At 38.8% G+C, this 17,146-nt stretch overlaps 1 protein-coding gene across 7 annotated transcripts in view; it reads left to right on the plus strand.

Moving 5' to 3' along the window:
* tex2 (testis expressed 2) overlaps positions 1-17,146 on the plus strand; it is a 58,396-nt gene that overhangs the window by 14,409 nt on the left and 26,841 nt on the right. Inside the window, exon 1 of one of the 7 annotated variants that reach the window (XM_082185198.1) lies at positions 644-830. The exons of 3 other annotated variants lie outside the window; for them this stretch is intronic. The gene's annotated coding sequence lies outside the window, so the exon portion shown is untranslated. Of the gene's footprint in view, positions 1-643; positions 831-911; positions 1,438-16,850; positions 16,969-17,146 lie in introns of those variants that run through there. 3 more of the 7 variants (XM_082185200.1, XM_082185197.1, XM_082185196.1) reach the window with 3 other exon arrangements.

A 17,146-nucleotide genomic window follows, 5' to 3' on the forward strand; every position in this document is an offset into this window, starting at 1 on the left:
AAAACAATAAAACAATTGAGATGACTTAAAATGTGTCAGTTTTGTGAACTCAAAAGAAAAAGAAAGTTCTAAATACTCATAAAAGTCAATCTGATTGAACTGATTTGTTTAATTTAAGTTGGCTCTACTCAAACCAATTCATTATTTTGAGCTTTAGGGTTATACAGTGCACAAGTGTACTTGTATTATCCCAAATGTTTCCAACAATGTTTAAATCCAGAGAAATCATCTACTTAAACCAGCGTCGTAACATATCCTCAGAGACAACACTATTTCATCAAGTGGCCAACAATCATAATCACAAATAACTTTGTTTGTTGCAACAGACAATAATGGAGCATTTTATCTGCCATACAATATATTTTTTAATCAATTGCATGCCATTTAGCAAACACAAGTCATCCAGCTTTTATTAATATGATATTATAATATCGATCCAGCTTAATGCATTTAAAAGAAAAAATATAATTTGGGAAATATTACTATTTTTGAGCTTTTTTAACCAGTTTTCATAATATTGAACCTGTGTCTATTTGTATCTCTACAAATGTAGAGAATGTATGTGATAAGACATTAGATGAGTAGATAAGTAAATGATAAACCAAGCGTATGAGTCTTGACTGTGCTTATAGGTGAAAGTGCAATAATTCTGATGAGATTTCGCAAATGACAACAATCATGATCAAGATAACACAATGAGGGACGTGATGTCATCTTTGATTGTGAAATGTCATTGGCTCTCGTGTGTCTTGTGACCGATTGCATCATCGTTCCTCACGTTATGGCAGCGTTCGGCTTCAGATGACTCGGAATCAAAGCAACATGAGTTTGTAATACTTTTTTACTGTTTTATTGGTCACTTTGACTACATGTTTTATACTTTTTGAGAAGTGGTTGGGTTTAGGTTTAGTGGTTAGGTGCTCAAAAGTGTCTTTGAAAGTAAAAATATGAGCTTACCATGAGCAATACATTTATTACTGTATTTGTTAATCTTTGTTAATGTTAGTTAATAAAAATGCATACAAAGTATTGACACTTATGGCAAGCAATTGAAAGCAGTCGAGTTCCTATTAGTGTCTTAAATGAGATACTAATAATCACAATGATTTGGGAGTAAGAATGCGTTGAAAAAATGTCATGTTGTTTGTTTGTTGACAAATGTGTGTTTACAATAATATCTTAGCAACAACCAGGAAGTGCATGTGACTCTTCTGAGGACTTTCCTCAGATTTACCACAGACTGTCGTGTGTGTGTGTGTGTGTCTGGCTGGATGACTTTAACTTGGGCTCGTCCTGCGGTTGCTAGGCTGTGGGTCGTTAGCATCTCCGCGCTAATCTGAGTCTAGCCTTTACTCTGAGCATCACAGGAGATTAATGGAAGATGAGTGGGTTCTGCTGTTCTCCTTCTCTTACTGAACCCAGTCTTGGGTCTTGATTGTGAGTACTGAACATATCTAGCTCATGTGTTTCTTTAGCCATTATAAGATCCACTTTCTGTCAGTACACATCAAATATACAGTTATTTTTCAAGCATTGATGGGGAAAGTTTTGGTCTATATTTGGTGTAATTTTAAATAATTGCTCAGCCATCTTGATTATAAAACGACTGCATTTTTTCTGTATTTCCACGTGTTCTTGAAAAAGTTTTTTGTTTGTAAAAGTTAAGTGTTTCAAGTTCTATGCTATATTATCAACAGTTGTTTATAGCCCACGTTATTAAAGCACGTTTCTAGCACTTGCTTTCGTTCAGCTTTCAGTATCTCTTCTGTTATTTAGGGCCAGATTCACAGCAGTCTTCTTAAGAAAGGAGTGAAGAAACTCCTTAAGTTCTCAGAAGTCTGTAAGAATGTTCAACACATTCTCAGGACGTTCAGCTGAAGAACAGCTGATTGTTTGGCGGCTCTTGGCAAAGACTCGCTGATCAACTGAATGAAAAGCACATGACTCTCATTTTGCAATGCCTGCATTGCCTTAATAATTGTCCGTCACGACACACCTTTCTCAAGTGTGTGTGTGTCTGCTAGAGTGAACTGTGTATACGTGCACTCATATGTGCTGAATGCTGCCAGAAAAGATGTCATAATTATGGATGCACCGATATTAAAAAAAATTGGCCGATACCGATAACCGATAATTCTTTATATCTGAAAGCCGATAACCGATATTTTGGCCGATAAATCTAAATCCAAATTTGTTATTATTTTTGAGAGCCTGATTACAAAAACAAAAGTCTCACCATTAAAATCCATGTCCCAAACACACAATTATAATAATGTTTTCATTATAATGTTATGGAGCCGATATTACAGACTGTTGCACTTTACTGTATTTTCCTTTTTTGAAGTGATTTCAATCATATTTCAAGCAATCCAAACCCATCATGTTGAACAGTGCACATCTGAAGCGTCTCAGCTGAAGGAAATAACACATTATTTATCGGCTTTAATATATCGGGGCAAATTTTCTTATCAGGGCCGATAACGATAACATTAAAAATGAACATATATCGTTAGATACCGAAATAGTGGCCGATAATATTGCGCATCCCTATTTTTAAGAACATTCTTTTCAGGAATTAAAAGTTTTTTTTTTTTGAAGTCTAATCTTTAAAACATTCTTAAGAAATGTTTTTGGGAGTATTCTCAACTTCAACTTCTTAAGAAAACAACAGTTAAGAAGAGTGTGATTTGCTGATTGATTTGAGCTCTAGTCTTCTCCATTATGAAGATTGCGTTCCTAATCCCTCGCTCTTTCATCCTGGAACACATTAACAGAAAGGTCTGGGAGTTGATGGTTAAAAGATGGTTGATTAGCAGTAGCACAGAAACATTTAGCACAGTCTGACAAATAAGACAATGGCATTACATGCGTTCTGGTCTGAGTCTTGTAGGATCACGTCTCGACTCTTCATTTTGTTCTAGTTGGATAGCACTAAGTGGGATTTGGTGGTTAAGTCCATCCATCATTGTATTCTCCAAAGGGCTTGTCCTATGTAGGGTTGTGTGGGGATCCTGGAGCCTATCCCTGTTCACACTAAATTCAACATTATATATAGTAGTTTAATGTAATATTGACACTGAAACTCTGAAAACTGGAATTTGTTCCTCACACAGTAATGTTTATTTCGGGTGAACTATCCACGAGACATATTTTTGCATTTTTGTATTGCGATATATTGTGACACCCCTAGTCTTTACCCCTCTTCACTCTCAGTTTGCCACACATCGTTTCATTCCCTTTCCTCCTGTCAGCGTTGGCGTATGTTGGCATGACATCCGATGGGATGGCGAATGCGTGTCGGCAGCCGGATCCTTTGGTTCTGGAGAAACGGTGCGCTCTTTATTACCTGTGATCGCTCCGTCTGTGACTCGTCTGATAGAGGAAGTGTTGTTGTTGTGTTGAGCAGGTGTGCTTTGCGTGGGCTCAAACAAACTCAAAATCAACAAAACAATGAGTGATAAGCAGGGAATATTGAAATCAGTATCGGTGAAGCACCTGTGAGGGATGACAGACGAATGAGCTTGTTTCAATAGTTTGTTATTATTTATTGTCATTGTATTTACCAATTTACTGTACTTTTTCATTGTTGCATATTGAATTATATTGTGAATTAATAAATATCATTATTACCCACTTCGATCGATAGTGATGCTAAATAAATGCTTAAAGTAAAAGCTAAAGTCTTAAAGAAATAGTATCCCATGATTTACTCATCCTCCATCCATCCTAGGTGTGTGTGACTTTCTTCTTTCAGCCGAACACAATCGGAGTTATATTAAATAATGTCCTGGCTCTTCCCAAGCGTTATAATGGCAGTGAATAATGCTTGAGTTTCTGAAGCTCCAAAAAGTGCATCCATCCATCATAAAAGTGCATCCATCCATCATAAAAGTGCATCTATCCATCATAAAAGTGCATCCATCCATCATAAAAGTGCATCTGTCCATCATAAAAGTGCATATATCCATCATAAAAGTGCATCCATCCATCATAAAAGTGCATCTATCCATCATAAAAGTGCATCCATCCATCATAAAAGTGCATCTAGCCATCATAAAAGTGCATCTATCCATCATAAAAGTGCATCTGTCCATCATAAAAGTGCATCCATCCATCATAAAAGTGCATCCGTCCATCATAAAAGTGCATCCATCCATCATAAAAGTGCATCGATCCATCATAAAAGTGCGTCTATCCATCATAAAAGTGCATCCATCCATCATAAAAGTGCATCTATCCATCATAAAAGTGCGTCTATCCATCATAAGTGCATCTATCCATCATAAAAGTGCATCCATCCATCATAAAAGTGCATCCATCCATCATAAAAGTGCATCTATCCATGATAAAAGTGCATCCATCCATCATAAAAGTGCATCTATCTATTATCCATCATAAAAGTGCATCCATCCATCATAAAAGTGCATCCATGCATCCATCCATCATAAAAGTGCATCCATCCATCATAAAAGTGCGTCTATCCATCATAAAAGTGCATCCATCCATCATAAAAGTGCATCTATCCATCATAAAAGTGCATCCATCCATCATAAAAGTGCATCTATCTATTATCCATCATAAAAGTGCATCCATCCATCATAAAAGTGCATCTATCTATCATAAAAGTGCATCCATCCATCATAAAAGTGCATCTATCCATCATAAAAGTGCAAATTTTCATTTTTGGGTGAACTATCCCTTTGAGGCCTTAAAACTAGCCATTTATATTGCAGTTAGTAAGTGCACATAGTCTTTCTTTCTTTCTTATGTCATATCTAATCTAAGAAATGCTTCTCTCTTATCTCTAGAGCTTCACTTCTTCTGTTCTGTGGCATCTTGCCTATTGTGTGTTATATTCACATCTTGAATGAACAGCATGTGTTCTGTATCCCTTGTATCAATATCTATTTTTGATCTACTCTGTTGTCTTTTCACAAACACATCCTGTGTGGCCCGTGGGTCGAATAAGGCCATCTCCCACTGTCCTACAACCTGTTCTTCACTACATTAGTGCTTCCCGACAGCTCCATTAGACAGTCTCACACACACACACACACACACACACACACACACACACACACACACACACACACACACACACACACACACACACACACACACACCGCAGCCGTGGGAAGCTCTCCCATGAGACCCCTCATGAACTGCATGCCCCAGTAATTTCATCTATTACGACATCTTGTCCTTGTCCAGTATCTTAAATTTAATGGCAAAAATAATCATAAAGATTCCGGGAATAACAGCAAATATTGACAGATAAGAAGTGAAATGTTATCATTGGGATGCTTGGGGAAGCTCTGGAGTAAACTTGACCTTCAGTCTCCAAGTTCCGGTCAGAAATCCTCACACAAGTGGTTGCTGGCAGTGTTTCAGGGGGGCAGTAGTGGTCCAGAAACTCACATTCAGCTCTGACTCCGTTCTGAGACAGTTGTAATCGAAAGTATTCCACCCCCATTGCAAATCGGGTTTATTGGCAAAATGTACAGACTTCCAGCTGTTTGCAATGAACAAATCAAACAAAAGTAATTGAAATAGCTCAACACAACAAATGTTTCAAGTGGTTTCCCCAAATGCAACTTTTAATGACTTCTCCAGTCTCAAAAGTAATCAACCCCTTCATGTCAAGCATCTTTAGTACTTAGTTGAACACCCTTTTGCTGTTATGAGCTGCACAAATGAGATGTATATCCAGACAGCAGCTTCTGGCAGCGTTTCTGAGGAATCTCAGCCCATTCTTCATGAGCAATGGCCTCCAGTTCAGTAATATTCTTGGGTTTGCTGATGAAACCGCCTTCTTCAAATCCCACCAGAGATGTTCTATGGGGTTCAAGTCAGGCGACTGTGATGCCACTGTATCTTCCAGGACTTCTTCTGCAACCAAGCCTTGGTGGAAACTGAGGTATGCTTGGGATCATTGTCCTGTTGGAAGGTCCAAGCTTCAGCTTCCTCACTGACGGAATGACGTTTTCTCCTAGGATTCCCTAGTACTTAAATTTAATCCATCTTGGCTTCCCAACGCTGCAGGTTTCCAGTGCCAGAGGATATAAATCAGCCGCAGAGCATCATCGAGCTCCACCATGATGAACTGTAGACAGTCTTTTCAGTATATGCTTCATTCTTATTCATCGCTCCACAGAACAGAATCCCAAAACTTGTTTATCCCAAAACCTGCGGCTTGTTTATGATTTTAAAACAAATTGGAGCCGACTTTTCTTGTGCTTTTGGTTCAGTAGTGATGTGGTCTTGGAGTTCTGGCATGCGTTTAGTAATCGCCTATATGAAAGCTGAAACCTCAGTGCCTGTGGCCGCCAAGTCTTGCTGCAGGTCTTCTGCAGTCGCTCCGAGGGTTTTTCTGAACCTGCCTTCTCAGAAATCTGGTTGCAGCTGTTAAAGCCGTTACTTTAACTTTGAACTCTAGGAACATTTAGTGTCTTCACTATCTTTTTGTATTCTGTTCCTTGTTTGTGAAGGGCGATGAAATCTTCTCTCAACTTTTTGGACAATTCTTTGGACTTAGCCATATTTCTAACATGCAGTCAAACGTGACACTCAACAAACAGTCAGTTTCATGTGTTCTAGCTCAAGCACACCTGATGCAACTAATGAAGCCCTTGATTAATGAGACAACACCTGTTTAGCAGATTTGTGCTGTTGTGAGGGATTCTATTCAGGGGGTTGAATAATTTTGAGACTGCAGAAGTCATCTAAAGTTGCATTTTCAGTTGAATTTGTGTTGAGCTATTTCAATTACCGTATTTTCCGCACTATAAGGCGCACCGGATTATAAGGCGCACCTTCAATGAATGGCCTATTTTAGAACTGTTTTCATATATAGGGCGCACCGGATTATAAGGCGCATAGAATAGAAGATACTGCAGTCAAACGTTTGACTGGGTTTGCGTTATGCAGTGGTCACCAACCTTTTCAAGCCTAAGATCACATCCAAAGTCCAAATGTAAACCAAGATCTACCACTTGCAAAAAAATATGAAAAAACAAGTGGCTGAGCTGTAAAACCTTGTTTATACTCGACGCGTCCGCATGAGCGCGAAGGTAATAAAAAACTAATATCCGTCTGCTCGGGCAGATTCGGCTCAAAGTCGTGCATCTTCGGATGCGGAGGCGCGCGCGCGGCAAAATGACGTCATTGTGACAGCACGCGCGCCTCCGCATCCGAAGATGCACGACTTTGAGCCGAATCTGCCCGAGCAGACGGATATTAGTACATCTCATCACACCGGCACCCAGTTTGCGCGTCTAAATCAGTTGTATGGTCTGGTGTTCAGTCTAAAACAAAACAGTTGCGTCAAGTATAAATGCCTCGTCTGTTTGGGGAGGTGCGCGCGCAGTCAGCGGAGGCTCGCGCTCCGGTGCCAGGCGAAAGAATAAACAAGGTTTAAGTCAGCGGTTGTTTTACAGACATTAATATAAGGCGCCAGATCCATATATAAAGCGCTCCGGATTATAAGGCGCACTGTCGTTTTTTGAAAAAATTAAAGGCTTTTAAGTGCGCCTTATAGTGCGGAAAATACGGTACTTTTGTTTGATTTGTTCATTACAAACAGCCAAAAAGTCTGTAAATTTTTCCGATCAACTTGATTTGCAAAGTGGGTTGAATAATTTCGATTACAACTGAATGTAGCAGCCACTCAAATCACCATCAAATGAAATCATGATAAATAAAATCAAGTTCAGCCCTACATTATTTCCTTGCTGAAGATCTTGTTTCACTTAGAAATGCATCGTGGATATATCACGGAGGTGAAATGGATTGAGAATGCTGTATCATGTTGACTTTAAGAGCATAAATCAGTGTGATGGGTTTGTGGCCAGAAAGTCTTGGCTGGAGGATTTATTATTTATTTATATTTTTCAGTGCTGAGCTTTAGAGACGAGATCCAATTAAGAGCCATTCTCTTTTCTTTTGGAATAGAACTTTCTTTCATCTTTCATTCAGGGATCGGCACAATATATATATATATATCAGCATCGGCCGATTTATGCCAAATTTTAATGTTATCATTATTGGCCGATAAATAATGTATTAGTTCCTTAAACTGAGACACTTCAGATGCGCACTGTTAAACATGATGGGTTTGAATTGCTTGAAATATGATTGGAATCACTTCGAAAGGGAAAATTAAGTTAAGTCTGTCATATAGGCTATGATGTAAAAATAAATTTGTGAATATTTTGTGCGCCCGTGTCGGCGCATTCGATCTTTCTTCTATCCTTTAACTTTTTTGGCTTCCGCACTGTTAAATGTCATTTAACCGATGATAAATAATTAAGTTATCTCACACCGCTCATCTGATATTGTACCTGTAGTGTGTAAGAATCCATTCATATCAGTTATGCAATATCTGCTCACCATCCATGTTTGTTATTTATTTGACTTCATGATTAATGTGTGCTTGTTTTGGTAATGATAACAGTCTCTTTATGAAAAATCTAATTACTGGGCCATGTGTGTGTCTCTGATTATCCAGCAATGGATGTATTGCATCATGGTGTGACTTATTGTGATCACTGGTGGCTTATGTGTAAGATGACCATCAATAAGAAAATTTGCATTTAAAATATCTCCTGTACTTTTTAGATAATGAACGTGAGGATAACACAGCAATCCACACTCAGCTGATGTTTAGATACATGTTGTTTTGGTCGCTTAATGCACTTTAGATATTTAAAGAGAAGAAGGTGTTTTACAGAATGGACAAAATTCAAGCTTGACCTCATTAGCATCTTATGTTTATGAGTGAGTTGGGATGCAGCACTTCCATTAGAGATTGAGTGTGTTTTCATCTGAGCCAGTCTAGAATCTTAAGCCTTAAACTCAGGGGGCTCTATTTTAACGATCTGAAACGCAAGTATTAAGCGCGAAATGCAAGTAACTTTGTGGGCGGGTCTCGGGCGCTGTTGCTATTATACCGGCGGGATAATTGACTCTTGCGCCCGACGCAAATCTAAAATGCGTTGGTCTGAAGTAGCTTCATTATTCATAGGTGTGGTTTGGGCGTAACGTGAAATAAACCAATCAGAGCGACATCTCACATTCCCTTTAAGAGCAGGCGCGCTTGTTCCATGGCGGCTTGCTATTATAACGGCGGATTTGTCAGACGCACACCAGGAGCGGTTCACAGCCGAGGAGACCGACGTTCTCGTCAGGGCCGTAAAACACAGAGAAGTGACATTGTATGGGGATGGAGAAACACACCCAAATTAGCTTCGGTTAAACAGGCGTATAATAATCTGGGTAAATGTGTAAGCTAGATTTATGCCTATTTTTTCACATCTTCATTTCACACACAACAATGATTTCCCTCGTGTGTTAATATTTTTCCTTGTAATAATGTATGGTTTTCTAAAAATGTGAACTGCTGCGTCTGTGTAGATGAGAGAAGCAAAGTGTATGTGTGTTGTGCACACGCTACATTATGGCCAAGCATGCGCCCTTAAAATAGCATCTGAATAACATGCCCAACGCGCCACTGACTTTAGACTCGGTTTTTCCTGGTCAGTGGCGTAATTAGGGGTGTCCCCGACTAGGGATTTTCATAGTCGAATCAGAATCGTCAAGTCTTGCCTATAGTCGACTAATAGTCGAATCATGTGTATGGGGGCGGGGCTTTAACATTTCAAAGCCGCGATGTACAGACAATCACACAAAGATATAGAAGAAAATGTATAAAAACATTTTGGATCAATAAAACTAAGCAATAACATAAATAACTCCAGAAAGGCCAGACTGCTGACAGGATTTACATTTCACATGCAAATCAAATTAAATCGGCTAAATTACCTGTGCGAGCAGGCTCTAAGTACAGCACAACATCGATGCATCATGCACCGAAAAAATAAACAATTAATTTACTGAATTAAATTAGAACAGAATATACCTTTCTAATAAATAAAAATACAAAACGAAATAAATCAGAATCAAGTCACAAGATGAGGAGCAAATGTGTGCAAAATGCCTAAAGTGCAGGGGAACATACACTCACCTAAAGGATTATTAGGAACACCTGTTCAATTTCTCATTAATGCAATTATCTAATCAACCAATCACATGGCAGTTGCTTCAATGCATTTAGGGGTGTGGTCCTGGTCAAGACAATCTCCTGAACTCCAAACTGAATGTCAGAATGGGAAAGAAAGGTGATTTAAGCAATTTTGAGCGTGGCATAGTTGTTGGTGCCAGACGGGCCGGTCTGAGTATTTCACAATCTGCTCAGTTACTGGGATTTTCACGCACAACCATTTCTAGGGTTTACAAAGAATGGTGTGAAAAGGGAAAAACATCCAGTATGCGGCAGTCCTGTGGGCGAAAATGCCTTGTTGATGCTAGAGGTCAGAGGAGAATGGGCCGACTGATTCAAGCTGATAGAAGAGCAACTTTGACTGAAATAACCACTCGTTACAACTAGGGATGCACCGAATATTCGGCCACCGAAAATTTTCGGCCGAAAATGGCCCAAAAGTGCATTTTCGGTTTTCGGCCGAAAGACTTTTATCACCGAAACAATACGGCCGAAATGTTGTGATGACGCAAACAGCAGATACCGCGACCTGCACGTGCTTGTCTGAAGCAACATATCTGCGGTGTGGACGTATTTCAATATATCTGAGAGTGACCCACGGACAGCGATTTTCAAAACACAGACATCCCAAGTCTTCCGGAAGTTCCGGGAGTCTCCCGCGTATTGATAGCGACTCCCTGATACCCGCAAATTAGTTTAAATCTCCCGGAATCGCGAGCGAGCATGAGCGCGCAGCAGAGAGAGGGAGCGAGAGACCTTGCGTGTACCAGAGCAGCCGTCATTTATCAGAGGTGTGTGTGTTTTCCTTGGCTGTTTATGGTTTTTGCAACTCACGTCCATGAGCATATAGCTGCAGATATTATTATGGGCTATGGCAGTATTGACCTAAATGCACTTTGTTTTTATGAGAGAACATTTCATTTTTAAACCTTTCTGCAGGCCAGTAGGCTTTTACATTATTATTTAATGTACACATGAGTGGGGTCAAGTTAAACATTTAATTTTATACTTTGCAATGTGCTAAATAAATATTTGCATAAAATTTTAATTGATTTATTCTTTGAAACTTTAATATTAATTTATGCAATGCCTTGATTATAGTAAAGTTAGTACACAGGCATAGCCATAAATGCAATGGTACTAATAATTGGCATAATTTATTTCGGTGTTTCGGTTTTCGGTTTTCGGCCTTAGTTTCCTCTTTTTCGGTTTCGGCCAAGAATTTTCATTTCGGTGCATCCCTAGTTACAACTGAGGTATGCAGCAAAGCATTTGTGAAGCCACAACACGCACAACCTTGAGGCGGATGGGCTACAACAGCAGAAGACCCCACCGGGTACCACTCATCTCCACTACAAATAGGAAAAAGAGGCTACAATTTGCACGAGCTCACCAAAATTGGACAGTTGAAGACTGGAAAAATGTTGCCTGGTCTGATGAGTCTCGATTTCTGTTGAGACATTCAGATGGTAGAGTCAGAATTTGGCGTAAACAGAATGAGAACATGGATCCATCATGCCTTGTTACCACTGTGCAGGCTGGTGGTGGTGGTGTAATGGTGTGGGGGATGTTTTCTTGGCACACTTTAGGCCCCTTAGTGCCAATTGGGCATCGTTTAAATGCCACGGCCTACCTGAGCATTGTTTCCTGAGCATCCATCCCTTTATGACCACCATGAACCCATCCTCTGATGGCTACTTCCAGCAGGATAATGCACCATGTCACAAAGCTCGAATCATTTAAAATAGGTCTCTTGAACATGACAATGAGTTCACTGTACTAAAATGGCCCCCACAGTCACCAGATCTCAACCCAATAGAGCATCTTTGGGATGTGGTGGAACGGGAGCTTCGTGCCCTGGATGTGCATCCCACAAATCTCCATCAACTGCAAGATGCTATCCTATCAATATGGGCCAACATTTCTAAAGAATGCTTTCAGCACCTTGTTGAATCAATGCCACGTAGAATTAAGGCAGTTCTGAAGGCGAAAGGGGGTCAAACACAGTATTAGTATGGTGTTCCTAATAATCCTTTAGGTGAGTGTATATTCAAAACACAAGCCACAAATAGTTAGATTAGATAACCCTGACAGATCAATAAATGAAATAAAAATAAAGAAATTATTAAAATAACGATAGTAGCCAGAATTTTCAAATTTTTGTCTTTTTAACGGCAGAAACAACAATAAATGCTAAACTGGAGTGGCAGTCTTTTTAGCTAAAAATGTTCACAGCATCCAAAAATCAAATTAGAACCGGCTGAAAAGTTTTGAAATCACTTGTACCCTACCTGATCGAGAGAACAAATCCAGTCGTTCACTCTGTCTGTGTCCGTTGGAGTCTTTTCAAATTGTGCGCGCGGATAAAATACATTCTAAAACACTTAACGTGAAAAACGTTTATCTCCTAAAATAGTTAAATTAAAAATGAAAACGCATTGCGTTCATCTGCTTATCTGCACATATGGTATAAAGTGTGTAGGCTACTGTGTGCATGCATTAAGCCACGTTAAAGTGCCTTTTAAGCGTTTTAAAAGCTTTTTTCACGTTAAGCATTTTAGAATGTCCCGTGGAAAACCAACTTGTTAACGCTGGCCAGCAGAAGTGCGATCATGGTTTTCCTAATGCTAAATCCAGCCTTGGAGAATATCCTTTCTGATGGTGTACATCCACACTTTAAATTTTCTTATCCCAGACATTGTTAAAGATTTAAATCCTTGCCGCCAAGACGCTTCTCTGTCGGTCACGGATTGAAAGTGAAACTTAAATCTGTCACGGGGGTGTTTGGATTTATTCACGCACGTTAAAAAGTATTTATTAAAAGCTTCTTTCTTTGCACATTTTTATATACAGCATTATCATAATAGGCTGAATATTAACGTATTGACAGAAAACCGGTAGTTCTATGTGAAATCAGGCATTGAGCGCCCTTATATAGCCAAAGTGGCATGATCCTCGTTTCATAACACCTCTGCGAAGATTCGACAGTGAGATCGGTAGTCGAATCAGGCTCCTCCTATCGAAGCATCGAATCTTCGACTATTCGGGGTCACCCCTAGGCGTAATTATTGTTTTCTGAAACTGCAAAATAGCACCAGGGAACGTTTGCGCCGGAACACGCCTCCTCTTTTCGCTGCACCGCCCCCGGGAGCGCAAGTTCATTCCCTAATTTACCGACGTGCGTCTGTGGAAGGAAAAGTCTGCTTTGCGCGGGTGCAAAATAGGAATGACACATGCGTCGCTGTACAAAGTCAATTGCGCTGGGTGCAAGATAGGGGCCAGGGTATGTTTACACGACAGCGATATGCTTAAAACGGAGAAGTTTTTCCTTTGATTTTTCCGCGTACAGACGACATCATTGTCAAAACGATCCCCGTTCACACGGATCCACGAAAACGGCTAAAAACACTGTATTCTGCTGCCAGGCCAGTAGATGGCGATGAAACACTATAGACTGAACACGTAATATGCATGTGCATGACGTCGTCGTCTTCAGAGATTCACGATTTTGTTGTTAAACAGAGACCGTTTTCAAAAGTTTGCGTGTTCAGGCGCCCAAACAGTTGTCGTGTAAACGAACGTCCAAAACACATAAAAAGTTTTACGTTTTTAGTTGAAAACGTTGTTGTGTAAACAGCCCCAAAGTCTACAAGTCTGTGTGTTCCTGTGCTCTGGTGAATGTACAAACACACAAGACACAACAAATACACCATAACCCATCATTTTTTAAGTGAAATGAACACAATAATGGCTCAGTGAGAGTGAGAGACGTTGTTCTCATCATGTCAGTGTCTATAACAGATCGGCACAGGAGTCGGGACGCTCACAGTAATTGAATGCGAGTGCTGAACCTCTGCCAGTACTGCAAATCAGCACTGTAATGCTGAGGTAGACCTCACACACACACACACACACACACACACACACACACACACACACACACACACACACACACACACACACACACACACACACACACACACACACACACACACACACACACACACACACACACACACACACACACACACACACACACACACACACACACTCTCTCTCTCTCTCTCTCTCTCTCTCTCTCTCTCTCTCTCTCTCTCTCTCTCTCTCTCTCTCTCTCTGTCTGTCTTAACACATTATTTGTTCATAATCTTCTAGAAGTAGAGTATAAAACCTTGCAGTATTTTTGTGTAGTTAATTTAGAGAAGTTACACTACAATCACGCTCCAGTGACTTAAATTCAACTCGTAAATACGAACTTCCCAGGATGTCTTGAACGCACCATTAGCTCCAGTGGCTAATGTTGTTAGACTGAAGTATTTAAAGCCAGGGCATAATAATATTGAATAATATGCATAAGTCTTTCTTCCCGGTTACATAAATCAGCTCAGAGTGAACAGTCTCTCTTTTATTGAAGTGGCATTATGCAAAAAGTTGAACAATAATGGCAATTAATTAGAAATCTCACATCTTACGCCATAAGTGGCATGTTTTTAATTAGTTTTAATACTGATTAAGATGTTTTTTGCTGTGTGTACTTTCTATATACACACATTTCAGTGCTCAAGTAAATGATTTATCTATATAATTTCAATAAGTTGGTTAGAAAAAACAGTTTTTCTGTTGCACACAGTGTACTTGTATACTTCATTATATTTGCCAGCTGATTGGCACAGTAAATTAAGGATACCGGGGAGATTTGCAGTCAGTGACTTAAGAAATGTCTATGAAAGAAAAAGCATGAGATTTAAGTTTGCTGTGGAAATATACATATATTATTGGTAAGCAAAACAAGTCACTAACTCAACTCAAACCCTATACTCTTATCAACTGAGGTATGTCTAATTTTATACCAACAATTGGCATTAGGGCTGGGCGATATGGGCAAAAAAATCATCTGACAAATATTTTTTGGTTGAATATTGTATCTCGGTATTTAAAAAAAATATAAATTTGGATAAAAATATATATAAATATATATATTTATTTCACATCCTGCCCAATGTTGTCTTACAAACAATTTTCATATTGAAGGCTATGAAAACATATATAGTGAATGTAACCATCTTGTATATTATGTGCAAAAAAAAGGGTTAAAATCACAGTACATTGCAACATTACAATCTAAAAACATAAATAATAATTTTATTTTGAAAATAGTCAATCAATAGTCACCTTAGAGTTACTGCTATCATAAAAAATCACTTACTTGTAGGTTTAAAATTCTACATACAACTAATATTTTATCAATATGTATATTTTAATTATATTAATATTTTATTGTGTTCCGTTTGTTTAGCGGAGATTCACAGCAAAATGGAAATATTTGCATGAGCTTCTAATATTTAGAGAATATACTTGTGAAATGCCACAGAAAAGCACTAGAGCCTACATCTCAAACACATTAAACTTACATTTAAACAGCGTAATTTTCATTTTGGGTGAACTATCCACAACACATTGCATCTTAGTGTTGCGATATATTGCGACAGCCCTAGTCAATCATGTAAAAACGTTTCTGTGAATAATACAACTAGTGTCATTGAGTTTGACCTGTCACTTTAAAAACAAAAAAACATGTTGCTTTCATAGAGATGCTTATAAAAATAACATAAAAGTAGTTTTCAAAGCCCAAAAGGCATAGATTGTAGGGATGACCCATAAAAGAGTTGATCTGAAATGATGAAAATGCAGTTGAAACACATTTGATATGACGTCTCGTCTCTTTACTGTCCTGGTTTTCGGTGCTTCACGGCTTTGATCAGCTTTACATTCAGCATCTCCTTCTTTCCCTCGCCGTCAGGAATCTTCAAACGACTCGCTCCCTTCAAAGACGGCCTTTATCCTCCAGTCGTACGAGTTTCAGTCAGCTCAGAGATCATTCACACTGTATAAGTATAGCGTAATTAGTGGAAACGTGATGATTAATTACAGTGGTCGTTAGATGTTGACTCAATAATCCTGTTGTGTGGCCGAGCGTGACATTGAGACGTGATTTATATTAGGGTGTTTTGTTTTAGAAAGCTTTCTTTACTATTCATTAATATTCCCACATTCTCGAGCCGCAGTCCTCTGGGAAAACTGTGAACAGCAGTTCGTCTGCCTCCGTTGACTCAACAAACAAATGTATCGTCTTCCAGAGATTAGAAACCGAGAGTTTGTCCAAGACTGTATGCCACAAATTGGATTTAAATCTTTTATTTCCATCAGTTTCTACACTGCAAAACATTATAAGATCATTAAGTTGTGACAACATACGTTTTTACATTGCTTTAACTCATCAAAATAAGTTAAGCAATTTTCAACTCATTTTTTAAGTTAATTTAATGTAATTTAAGTTGAAAATAACTTAAATATCCAATAACATCTGTAACTCAAGATATATCACGGAAATGTGTGTTTTGGTCTCGTGAACACGACTAGATAGACGCCTCGTGTCGAGGACGGCAATAGCTATAGTAAAACTGTTGACCTGCCATTTATAAACATTACACCTACAATTATAGAATAAATAAATCCAATAAAAAGAAATAAATACTAATAATTAATACTGTCTCTTTGATCGCTTTCTGTGTTATATCAGTGTTTTTCATGCTACTGAATGAAACCATGTGCATGTGAAGTCGATCGCCTGATTATGCTAATGCTAATGTAGAAATACACAATTTTGAGATGAAATGCTGATATGTGAAAAGTTTCTCAATTTAAGACTTGTCTTTTATTATGCCATGTCTTTTAGTTTGAAGTGATAGATCAGTGTTGTTCATAGTTTCCTGTGCCTCATCTTCCCCATTCCTGTCCTGATTGTGTTCAGGTGTTCCTTGTTTGCATCATTAGTTCTGGTTGCGCATTCACAGCCCTCATGTGTGCTTTGACTGGTGTGTTGCTTTGGGTTTATTTAACCCTCTTCTTTGGTGAGTCTCTTTGCTTTAGGATTCGTCAAAGTTTCATATATGTGAAGTCTATGTTGATTTATTTAAAAAATAATAATGCTAATAATAATGATAAAAGTTTAGTTCTCAGCTCTAACTCACCTGAAAGTGATATTGTTACTGGCTGAAACTGGTTAAGCTGGTGTTGTAAACTAGTATG

This window comes from Leuciscus leuciscus, assembly GCF_965113295.1.
Source record: "Leuciscus leuciscus genome assembly, chromosome: 1".
In the NCBI taxonomy this organism is placed as follows: Eukaryota; Metazoa; Chordata; class Actinopteri; order Cypriniformes; family Leuciscidae; genus Leuciscus; species Leuciscus leuciscus.